The 10867-nt window shown below is 41.1% G+C and overlaps 1 pseudogene across 1 annotated transcript in view; it reads right to left on the bottom strand.

Annotated features, from left to right (window-relative positions):
• LOC307181108 (lysine-specific demethylase 4D-like) overlaps positions 1 to 10867 on the bottom strand; it is a 46212-nt pseudogene that overhangs the window by 27054 nt on the left and 8291 nt on the right. Inside the window, exon 3 of the transcript in view lies at positions 4719 to 5610. The product of the transcript in view is annotated as a lysine-specific demethylase 4D-like (transcript). The remainder of the gene's footprint in view (positions 1 to 4718; positions 5611 to 10867) is intronic.

The following is a 10867-nucleotide window of genomic DNA, read 5'->3' as shown; positions in this document are numbered from 1 at the left end:
AGGACAAATAGGACAAGGAGTGGAATTTGTAAATGGGTATGTGTGACTTTTTGTGCAAACACGCAGTAGATCATGAGCAAAAAAAAAAACAAAAAAAAAAACATCACTTTTCTACCGGTAAAAATAATTAGCAGGGCTTCCCTGGTGGCGCACTGGTTGCGAGTCCGCCTGCCGATGCAGGGGACAGAGGTTCGAATCCTGGTCTGGGAAGATCCTACATGCGCCGGAGCGGCTGGGCCCGTGAGCCATGGCTGCTGAGCCTGCACGGACGGAGCCTGTGCTCCGCAACGGGAGAGGCCATAGCAGTGAGAGGTCCGCTTACCACAAAAGAAAACAAAATTAAAAAAAATAAAAACTTTGCAGTTTCTTACATAATTAAATATAGTCTCACCATACAATCCAGCAGTTGCACTCTTTGCTATTTACTCAGATGAGCTGGAAACTTACAACCACACCAAAACCTGCACACAAATGTTTATAGTAGTTGTATTCATAATTGCAGAAAAAATTAGAAGCAACCAAGATGTCCTTCAGCACGTGAGTGGATAAATAAAGGGTCATACATCACACAATGGAATATTATTCACCAATACGAGGAAATGAGCTATAAAACCACTAAACGTGGAGGAAACGTAAAGGCATATTACTACGAGAAAGAAGTCATCTGGAAAAGACAAAACTATGGAAGCAGTAAAATGATCAGTGGTTGTCGGGGGGGAGGGGGGATGATTAGGCAGAGCACAGAGGATTTTTAGGCAATGAATCTATTCTGTATGGTATTGTAAGTGTAGATACATGTCATTATACATTGGTCAAATCCATAGACTGTACAACACCAAGAGTGAATAAATTAAACTAAGGACTCTGGGTGATAATGAGGTGTCAGTGCAGGTTCTTCGATTGTAACAAAAGTTCCTTTCTGGTGTGGATGCAGGTGGAGGAGCTTGGGACCGAGTATGTTGGAATCCTCTGTATTTTCCACTTAATTTTGTTGCGAAGTACTCTGCAAAAATAAAGTCTATTAAGTAAAAGAAAAGTTAACGTGTAAGCCTGGGGCTGTGGTGAGGAACACAACAGTAGAACTGAGCATCACAGAAAGAATACGAGCAGATGTCCTAGGCATTGGGCTGGCCCTAGAGGCCAGGAGAGTGTATGGATGCACATCAAATTAACTGAGCACCTCTTACACGCCTGTCATATTTACATCCCCAGTATCTTCACAAAATTCTCACACTGTAATTCTGGCTCAGAGAAAATCAGTGATTTTTTGGCTGAAGGTCCCACGACTAGACGGTAGCAAAGCACAGGTTTGAATGCCATTTCTGCTGACTCTAAGTCCAGTTCTCCCCTCTAAGTAACTGCTGGAAAGCTCAAAGCAGTGACTATGGAAAAGTTTGCTTTACGAAAGACATCACGCTTCAGATTCAACTTTGCACATACGCATACAGAGTGGGTCCATGGATGGACTGAGTTTGTGGCTGCAGGGACAACACAAAACCACATCAACAGCATCATATTTATTTACTTCACCATTAAAAGAAAAATAAACCAGAAAACTACTAGAGCTAATCAATGAATTTGGTAAAGTGGCAGGATACAAAATTAATGCACAGAAATCTCTGGCATTCCTATATACTAATGACAAAAAATCTGAAAGTGAAATCAAGAAAACACTCCCATTTACCATTGCAACAAAAAGAATAAAATATCTAGGAATAAACCTACCTAAGGAGACAAAAGACCTGTATGCAGAAAATTATCAGACACTGATGAAAGAAATTAAAGATGATACAAATAGATGGAGAGATATACCATGTTCTTGGATTGGAAGAATCAACATTGTGAAAATGACTCTACTACCCAAAGCAATCTACAGATTCAATGCAATCCCTATCAAACTACCACTGGCATTTTTCACAGAAATAGAAAAAAAAATTTCACAATTTGTATGGAAACATGAAAGACCCCGAATAGCCAAAGCAATCTTGAGAACGAAAAAAGGAGCTGGACGAATCAGGCTCCCTGACTTCAGACTATACTACAAAGCTACAGTAATCAAGACAGTATGGTACTGGCACAAAAACAGAAAGATAGATCAATGGAACAGGATAGAAAGCCCAGAGATAAACCCATGCACATATGGACACCTTATCTTTGATAAAGGTGGCAGGAATCTACAGTGGAGAAAGGACAGCCTCTTCAATAAGTGGTGCTGGGAAAACTGGACAGGTACATGTAAAAGTATGAGATTAGATCACTCCCTAACACCATACACAAAAATAAGCTCAAAATAGATTAAAGACCTAAGTGTAAGGCCAGAAACTATCAAACTCTTAGAAGAAAATATAGGCAGAACACTCTATGACATAAATCACAGCAAGATCCTTTCTGACCCACCTCCTAGAGTAATGGAAATAAAAACAAAAATAAACAAATGGGACCTAATGAAACTTCAAAGCTTTTGCACAGCAAAGGAAACCATAAACAAGACCAAAAGACAACCCTCAGAATGGGAGAAAATATTTGCAAATGAAGCAACCAACAAAGGATTAATCTCCAAAATTTACAAGCAGCTCATGCAGCTCAATAACAAAAAAACAAACAACCCAATCCAAAAATGGGCAGAAAACCTAAATAGACATTTCTCCAAAGAAGATATACAGACTGCCAACAAACACATGAAAGAATGCTCAACATCATGAATCATTAGAGAAATGCAAATCAAAACTACAATGAGATACCATCTCACACCAGTCAGAATGGCCATCATCAAAAAATCGAGAAACAATAAATGCTGGAGAGGGTGTGGAGAAAAGGGAACACTCTTGCACTGCTGGTGGGAATGTGAATTGGTTCAGCCACTATGGAGAACAGTATGGAGGTTCCTTAAAAAACTACAAATAGAACTACCAGGTGACCCAGCAATCCCACTACTGGGCATATACCCTGAGAAAACCAAAATTCAAAAAGAGTCATGTACCAAAATGTTCACTGCAGCTCTATTTACAATAGCCCGGAGATGGAAACAACCTAAGTGCCCATCATCGGATGATTGGATAAAGAAGACGTGGCACATATATACAATGGAATATTACTCAGCCATAAAAAGAAACAAAATTGATCTATTTGTAATGAGGTGGATAGACCTAGAGTCTGTCATACAGAGTGAAGTAAGTCAGAAAGAAAAAGACAAATACCGTATGCTAACACATATATATGGAATTTAAGAAAAAAAAAATGTCATGAAGAACCTAGGGGTAAGGCAGGAATAAAGACACAGACCTACTAGAGAACGGACTTGAGGTTATGGGGAGGGGGAAGGGTGAGCTGTGAGAGGGCAAGAGAGAGTCATGGACATACACACACTAACAAACGTAGTAAGGTAGATAGCTAGTGGGAAGCAGCCGCATGGCACAGGGATATTGGCTCAGTGCTTTGTGACAGCCTGGAGGGGTGGGATAGGGAGGGTGGGAGGGAGGGAGACGCAAGAGGGAAGACATATGGGAACATATGTATATGTATAACTGATTCACTTTGTTATAAAGTAGAAACTAACACACCATTGTAAAGCAATTATACCCCAAAAAAGATGTTAAAAAATAATAATAATAAAAAAAAAAGGAAAAAAAAGAAAAAAAAAGAAAAAGAAGAGGCTGCAAGGGAGGTGATAGGGAAGGAGAACTGAATAGAGAATTGTTATTACTATCCAGAGTAATAGGCTTTCCGGAATTTCCCATACCAAGGACAAAACTTCATAATGGACAGAGTCAGCTTCCCCTGGGGGTCACCCTCTCTGCCATGATGAGGAAGGAAAGCTTCTGTAGCTCTGGAGAGGGGCCAGGGAAGGGGGCCTCACAGTCTGGTGACAATGCAGACCTCCCCAAGTCTCCTTTCTTCTCTACAGTGCATGCCAGGGACACGGCCCATCTTCCTCACCTCTTCATGCCCACACTCATCTTATTGTTCCATCTCCAAGCCTGGCTGGAAAGGAAGATAAAGCCTCCCCACATTCCTATTTCCGTGCTGCTCCAAGAAAACAAAGTCTCCATTCCATATTGCTTCAGGAAACAGAAGACACACACACACACACATACAGACAATGTCAGTACCATACAAAGCTCTGCTCTTAATGTTACTATTCTAACATACAACCTCCTTCGCAGCTGGTAATTACAGGTCCCTTTTAGAGTCCCCACCCAACCACCCATTTTTAATATCCTAAGGGTGCTCACCTGAAATCTCCCTTATTCTGACGAAGATCTTTCCAAACGTCATGCAGAGCCCTAGTCCCAGGCCACTTTGCCATAATCGATCCAGCGCTGGGTGGCAAAATTGATGGCTTCCGCGCAGTTGAAGCCAGAGTGGTAGCCATAGGAAAACGTCACCATGAACTCTCCAGCCTCCTGAGTGACCCGACCGAAGATGATGCCGTTGTCCTTGAGGACCTTGGGCGAGAGGAGAGCCACCTTGTGCCACAGGAAGGCCTCACAGCCCCGCGAGCTGCCCGGGAAAAGCTCCCTGGCCAGGCGTTCCAGGCACTGGCCGTACTCCTGGGGCACCGCGTACCAAGTCTTGGGCTCCCTGAAGTGCAGGTAGTTGATGCTGTAAAGGTCCATGTCCTCCGTGTGCCAGGCGAAGGCGGTCTTCCACATGCCGAAATACAGGCAGGGGGTGTTGACGCCTTCGATGACCACTCCGCACTCCTGTTCCAGCAGGTCCTGAATGGTTCCCAGGTGTCCGAGGTTCCACTGCTTCGTGTTTTCATCGAATAAGGAGCCACTGACGTCCGCACCGTATACTGGTGAATCATAGGGGCATGTTTTCCAATATTTTCGCTCCAGATCCTCAAAATCAGAGTAGAATGCAGTCTGGTGTCATTCACTGTTTGTTAAGCAGCGATATTCGCTCACGGTCATGGCTTTCTTCTTTTTGTGGTGCTGAGTAAACACACCTGCCTGCCCAGTGGTCACCTGCTGCAGGGGAGCGGCTATTAAGATGTCATCGGTATCATCGTACATCTGTCCGGCTTTCCGTCCTTTCGGTGGAATTACCTTGGCTAGGCCAGCTCGGTGTGCACCTTGCCACTCCATGTAAACAATATATTTGCTGAAATCTTCAAATTCTTCCATGGTTGGGTGGACGATCGTAATCTTACAACTTGGGTTCTGGCTCCCAAAGTGCTTAGACTGCATGGCGGCAACAGAATAAGCAACGGACTGCCAGCTTCTTAGGTATGCTTTGGATACCTGAGAATGCTGGGGAGTAACCTCTTCCCTATACTTCCTTTATTTTTAAAGAAGTTTTGATAGAGCTGAGAGGCAGGAACTCAGACTTGAACTTTTAAACAAACGAGGTGGTATCTTCTCCAGGCTTGTCAATCCACCAGAAGGACTCCACTCTTGTCAGCATTTTGGAGCCAAAGGAAATCCAGTATTTCCCAGAGGAGACGGCTCTCCGAGCCAAGTCCTGCCTCCGCCTGCAGCTCTGTGAGTTTCCTCTGTTGGGGGTATAAGTGCCTGAGACCTCTCCAGATTCCCAGGCTTGAGTGCATGGGTGGTTTCTCACCTGACTGTAGCAGAAAGTCTCTTCATGGAAGTTTCCAAGCCAAACCTAAAGAAAGTACAAAATATTGAAAATAAGTGGATGACAGAACAAACTGAGTTAACATCAAGTAAAAGAAAACTGTATAGCAATCTTAATTTCAAAGTTTGAATTTAAGGGCAAAAAGTACACTCTTTTGGTAGGCATGTTAACTGGTGCAGCTACGGTGCATACTATGGAAAACAGTATGGAGGTTCCTCAAAAATTGTAACTAAAACCACCATATGATGCTGTAGTCTCACTTCTGGGTATATAGCTAAAGGAAATAAAAACAGAATATCAAGGAGCTATCTGCCCTCCCACATTCACAATGGATAAGATATGGAAACAACCAACATGTCCAGCGATGGTTGAATGGATACAGAAGATGTGGTACGTAGATACAATGGAATACTACTCAGCCATAAAAAGAATGAAATTTTGTCATTTGCAACAATATGGATGGTCTTGGAGGGTATTATGTCCAGTAAAATAAGACAGAGAAAGACAAATATGGCGTGGTATCACTTATATGTGGAATGTTAAAAAAAAAAAAAGAGTAAAACGTACAGAACCAGAGTAGAAAAGTGGTTGTGGGGGAGGGCAGGGAAGGGAGGGTAAAAGGGTACACAGTGAATAAAGTCTCAGGAGCTAATGTTAACCATGGTGATTATAGTTGATAACAATGTGATGAATAGTTGAAGTTTTCCAGAAGAGTAGGATTTAAATGTTCTTACCAAAAAAAGTAAATATATGAAGGAAATGTGTTAATTAACTAGAGTGGGAAATCCTATCACAATGTATACCAAATCACCACAAAGTTGACTGAATATTTTACAGTTTTAAAAGTCAATTATACAGCAATAAAGCTGAAATTTAAAAATAAAGTATTAGGACAAATCGTAAGACAGAAAAAGAGGAATTAAAACTTAACTGAACAGTAAGGACACTAAGCAAGCTTGAAAAGAAAGGAGTTAAGCACTCAACTCAAGAAATTGGATGGCTTAACCCAAAAGATAAATTAGGGAAAGAAAAACAATGAAATAAGCTGAAACAATTACAAAAGAAAACATAACAACCAATAGAAATGATGACTGAAACCAAAATGCAATTTGTAGACCATGAAAAGTGTAAAAACATAAGCATAAGAGAAAAGAGAAAATAGTACAAGTATATCATGTTATAGTAAAACAGGGGACGCAAATAAAAATCTACCATTATAGAAAGAGTGCCTATGTAAAGAAAACCAGGAAAAAAGTACAGAACGCAAATAGACACATCCTTAACAAGCATTATCCTTAATGTGTAAAAACCTGAAACATTCTAATTAAAATCTAATCATTAATTTGCATTGAGAGACAAATTATTAGAAATACAGGGTTCACTCAGAATGGGAGAAAATATTTGCAAATGAAGCAACTGACAAAGGATTAATCTCCAAAATTTACAAACAGCTCATGCAGCTCAAATTTATAAAAACAAACAACCCACTCCAAAAATGGGCAGAAGACCTAAATAGACATTTCTCCAAAGAAGATATACAGATTGCCAGCAGACACATGAAAGAATGCTCAACATCGTTTATCATTAGAGAAATGCAAATCAAAGCTACACTGAGATATCATCTCACACCGGTCACAACGGCCATCATCAAAAACTCTACAAACAATAAATGCTGGAGAGGGTGTGGAGAAAACGGAACCCTCTTGCACTGTTGGTGAGAATGGAAATTGATACAGCCACTATGGAGAACAGTAAGGATGTTCCTTAAAAAACTACAAATAGAACTACCATACAACCCAGCAATCCCACTACTACGCATATACCCTGAGAAAACCATAATTCAAAAAGAGTCATGTACCAAAATGTTCATTGCATCTCTTTTTACAATAGCCAGGACATGGAAGCAACCAAAGTGTCCATCAACAGGATGAATGGATAAAGCAGATGTGGCACATATATACAATGGAATATTACTCAGCCATAGAAAGGAACGAAACTGAGTTAGTTATTTGTAGTGAGGTGCAAAGACCTAGAGCCTGTCATATAGAGTGAAGTAGGTCAGAAAGAGAAATACAAATACTGTATGCTAACACATGTATATGGAATCTACAAAAAAAAAAAATTGTCATGAAGAACCTAGGGGCAAGATGGGAATAAAGATGCAGACCTACTAGAGAATGGACTTGAGGATATGGGAGGGGGAAGGGTAACCTGGGACAAAGTCAGAGAGTGGCATGGACATACATATGCTACCAAACATAAAATAGATAGCTAGTGGGCAGCAGCCACATAGCACAGGGAGATCCGCTTAGTGCTTTTTGACCACCTAGAGAGGCAGGATAGGGAGGGGGGGAGGGAGGCAGTTGCAAGAGGGAACAGATATGGGCACATATGTATAACTGATTCACTTTGTCATAAAGCAGAAACTAAAACACCATTCTAAAGCAATTATACTCCAAGAAAGATGTTAAAAAAAATAAAGAAATATAGGGTTCAATCAAGTTTCTGGACACTGATTAGCAAACAAAATCTATAGATCCCATACACCAGTTAACAATCAATTATAAAGTGAAAGAGTAAAAAGGTTTTAATTCCTTTAATAACAGAAATACATGGCCCCAATGAAGAAATCTAAAAATGATATGCATGCAATGCTTGTACTTTAAATGCATAAATAAATGTGAATTTTACCAGGGGAAAAAAGTTGCTTACTGGCATAAAATGTCATCCTTTTCATCTTTATGCTTTAAAGGAAAAAAAAAAGGCCATAAAAGTGCCTGCCTTCTGCCAGTCTAAAATCTTAATTCCAAATGATGATACACAGGACCCAGAAAATGGTTTCCTTGAAGGATTCAGCCTCTGAATGAAACAGGCTGTGCTCAAAGTCTGGCTATACATGTTCCACACCAATTTCAATTCAATCAGTACCACCCCAAATCTAATACCCTCATATCCAATCAAAATCTCTAATTTGATCCCACATATTTTTCAAGTCCCTTCCAACTGACACACTCCTTACCCAGTTCTAGAAACCCTCTCATTCCCATTACATCGCAGTTCACTAAATGAGGTGCTTTTTCCTGAAAATCTTCGTGATTTTTACCAAGAAAATATTAAGAAAAAAATTAACTTCACAAGTGGGAAAATAGTTTAAAAATAACAACTCAAGGAAAGGATATCCCAATGTATAGTACCCTCTCTCTCGCTCTCTCTCTCTCTATATGCATAAATAGTGTCACTTTTCAAAACTTCTGGTAGGAAAATAACTCTTTTGCTCATAAGCACAAATTACAGAAATAAAGTGACCTACCTTCTACCAACAAGATCCTGATTCCAGTTGGAGATAGTCAAGGACCCAGAGAGACAGTGTTCTCTGGGCAGCTGGCCTCCAAATGCAGACCCATGTCCTGACGGCTCTGGCTTTCTCCCTGGGCAAAGGTATAATTTGATGAGCACCAGTCAATGGTAATTGCTCTCGTTGGTCAGCCCACTTTGTCTGCGCCCCTTTGAGTTTTTAAACCAGTCTTACAGCGAACTAAGAGGTTGAAAATAAAAGGAGTGGGAAAGTCAAACCAAGCAATTATTAAACAAAAGAAACCTGGTCTAGCAGCAATTAATCTCGAATGTATTTATAAGGTAAAAGAAGGGCAGCTTATAGTTATGAAAAAGAAAAACTCGTGGGAAAGATTACAATGATGCACTTTATGCACCTAGACACATAGCACTGAGACACAGAACACAAAGACTGAGAATTACAAGGTAAAACTGACATATCTGCAATCATGGTGTGAGGTTTTGTTTTCAAACACCGTTCTTCCAGAAAGTGATACATGAGAAGAAAATTAATACTGTTATAAAAGTATAAACAATAAAGTTAACAACTTTGATTATATTTCCTGCAGCAACCACATAGCAAAATGCTTTTCAACACATATAAAACATTTACAAAAATTTACCGCTGTTAAGACCACATAATAAATCTCAATAAAAATTCCACAGAATCCATGTATCGAGTACCATCTTGATCAATCTTTTATTTCAATCATGAAATAAAATTGAAAGTCAATAATGAAAAAAGGGACCACCACATTTATTTAAAAATGAATATCCACGTAACACCTACAACAATATCCATATAATACCTAAAAATCTATTGATTTTTATGTTGTCTGCAAGTAGTCAGTAAAAACTAAACCAAAATACCTCAGAATTATTATTCTGGCCGTGTTCTTACCCATACCGCAGACACCCCCGCCCACCCCCTGCCCAGTCGTGGACTTGGCGGCTCGTGAAGCGCCTCCGTGCGCCCACCCAAAGGGGAGAGTCGATGGGTGGGGGTGACGCACCGTCGGCGGGAAAGCCTTCTCTAGCTGTCCGAGAGGAAGCCTTGGGATACCGGACCCAAGCCACTGCCCCTCTCAAGCGTGCAGTGGTCACGGTGGCCACTGCCAGAGCATGTGGGCAGAGGGCCTCGCCTTCGCAAGAGGGCTTGCGCATGCCCTGTGGTGGGGCCGAGCGCTGCTCTTGGCCTTTCACGGGCCGCGCCTCCCAGCTCTGAGTCGGGGGAGGGTCCCGCCAGGCCTGCATCCGGGGCGGGGCCGCGCGTATGCGTGTGCGTGCGCATGCGGGGACCCCGTTGGCGAGCCCAAGGGGGCGGGGATGCCCGGATGTCCCGGCTCCCCAGTCCCGCAGCCACAAGGAGCCCGTCGCGCCTGACCTCTCCGCGAGTCGCAGCGGAGTGTAAAAAAGTGTGAAAACATAAGCATGAGAGAAAAGTACAAGCATATCACGTTATAATAAAACAGGGGACGCAGATAAAAATCTACCATTAGAGAAGGAATGCCTATGTAAACAAAAGCAGGAAAAAAGTACAGAACACAAATGTACAAATCCTTAACAAGCATTATCCTTAATGTGTAAATACTTGAAACATTCTCATTAAAATCTAATCATTAATTTGCATTGATAGACAGATTATTATAAATATAGGGTTCACTCAGAATGGGAGAAAATATTTGCAAATGAAGCAACTGACAAAGGATTAATCTCCAAAATTTACAACCAGCTCATGCAGCTCAACATGATAAAAACAAACAACCCACTCCAAAAATGGGCAGAAGACCTAAATAGACATTTCTCCAAAGAAGATATACAGATTGCCAGCAGACACATGAAAGAATGCTCAACATCGTTTATCATTAGAGAAATGCAAATCAAAGCTACACTGAGATATCATCTCACACCGGTCACAACGGCCATCATCGAAAACTCTACAAACAATAAA

This window comes from Stenella coeruleoalba, assembly GCF_951394435.1.
Source record: "Stenella coeruleoalba genome assembly, contig: scaffold_330, whole genome shotgun sequence".
Lineage (NCBI taxonomy): Eukaryota > Metazoa > Chordata > Mammalia > Artiodactyla > Delphinidae > Stenella > Stenella coeruleoalba.
Note: the sequence above shows the minus strand (reverse complement) of the source record. Positions and strands in the feature narration are given on the sequence as shown.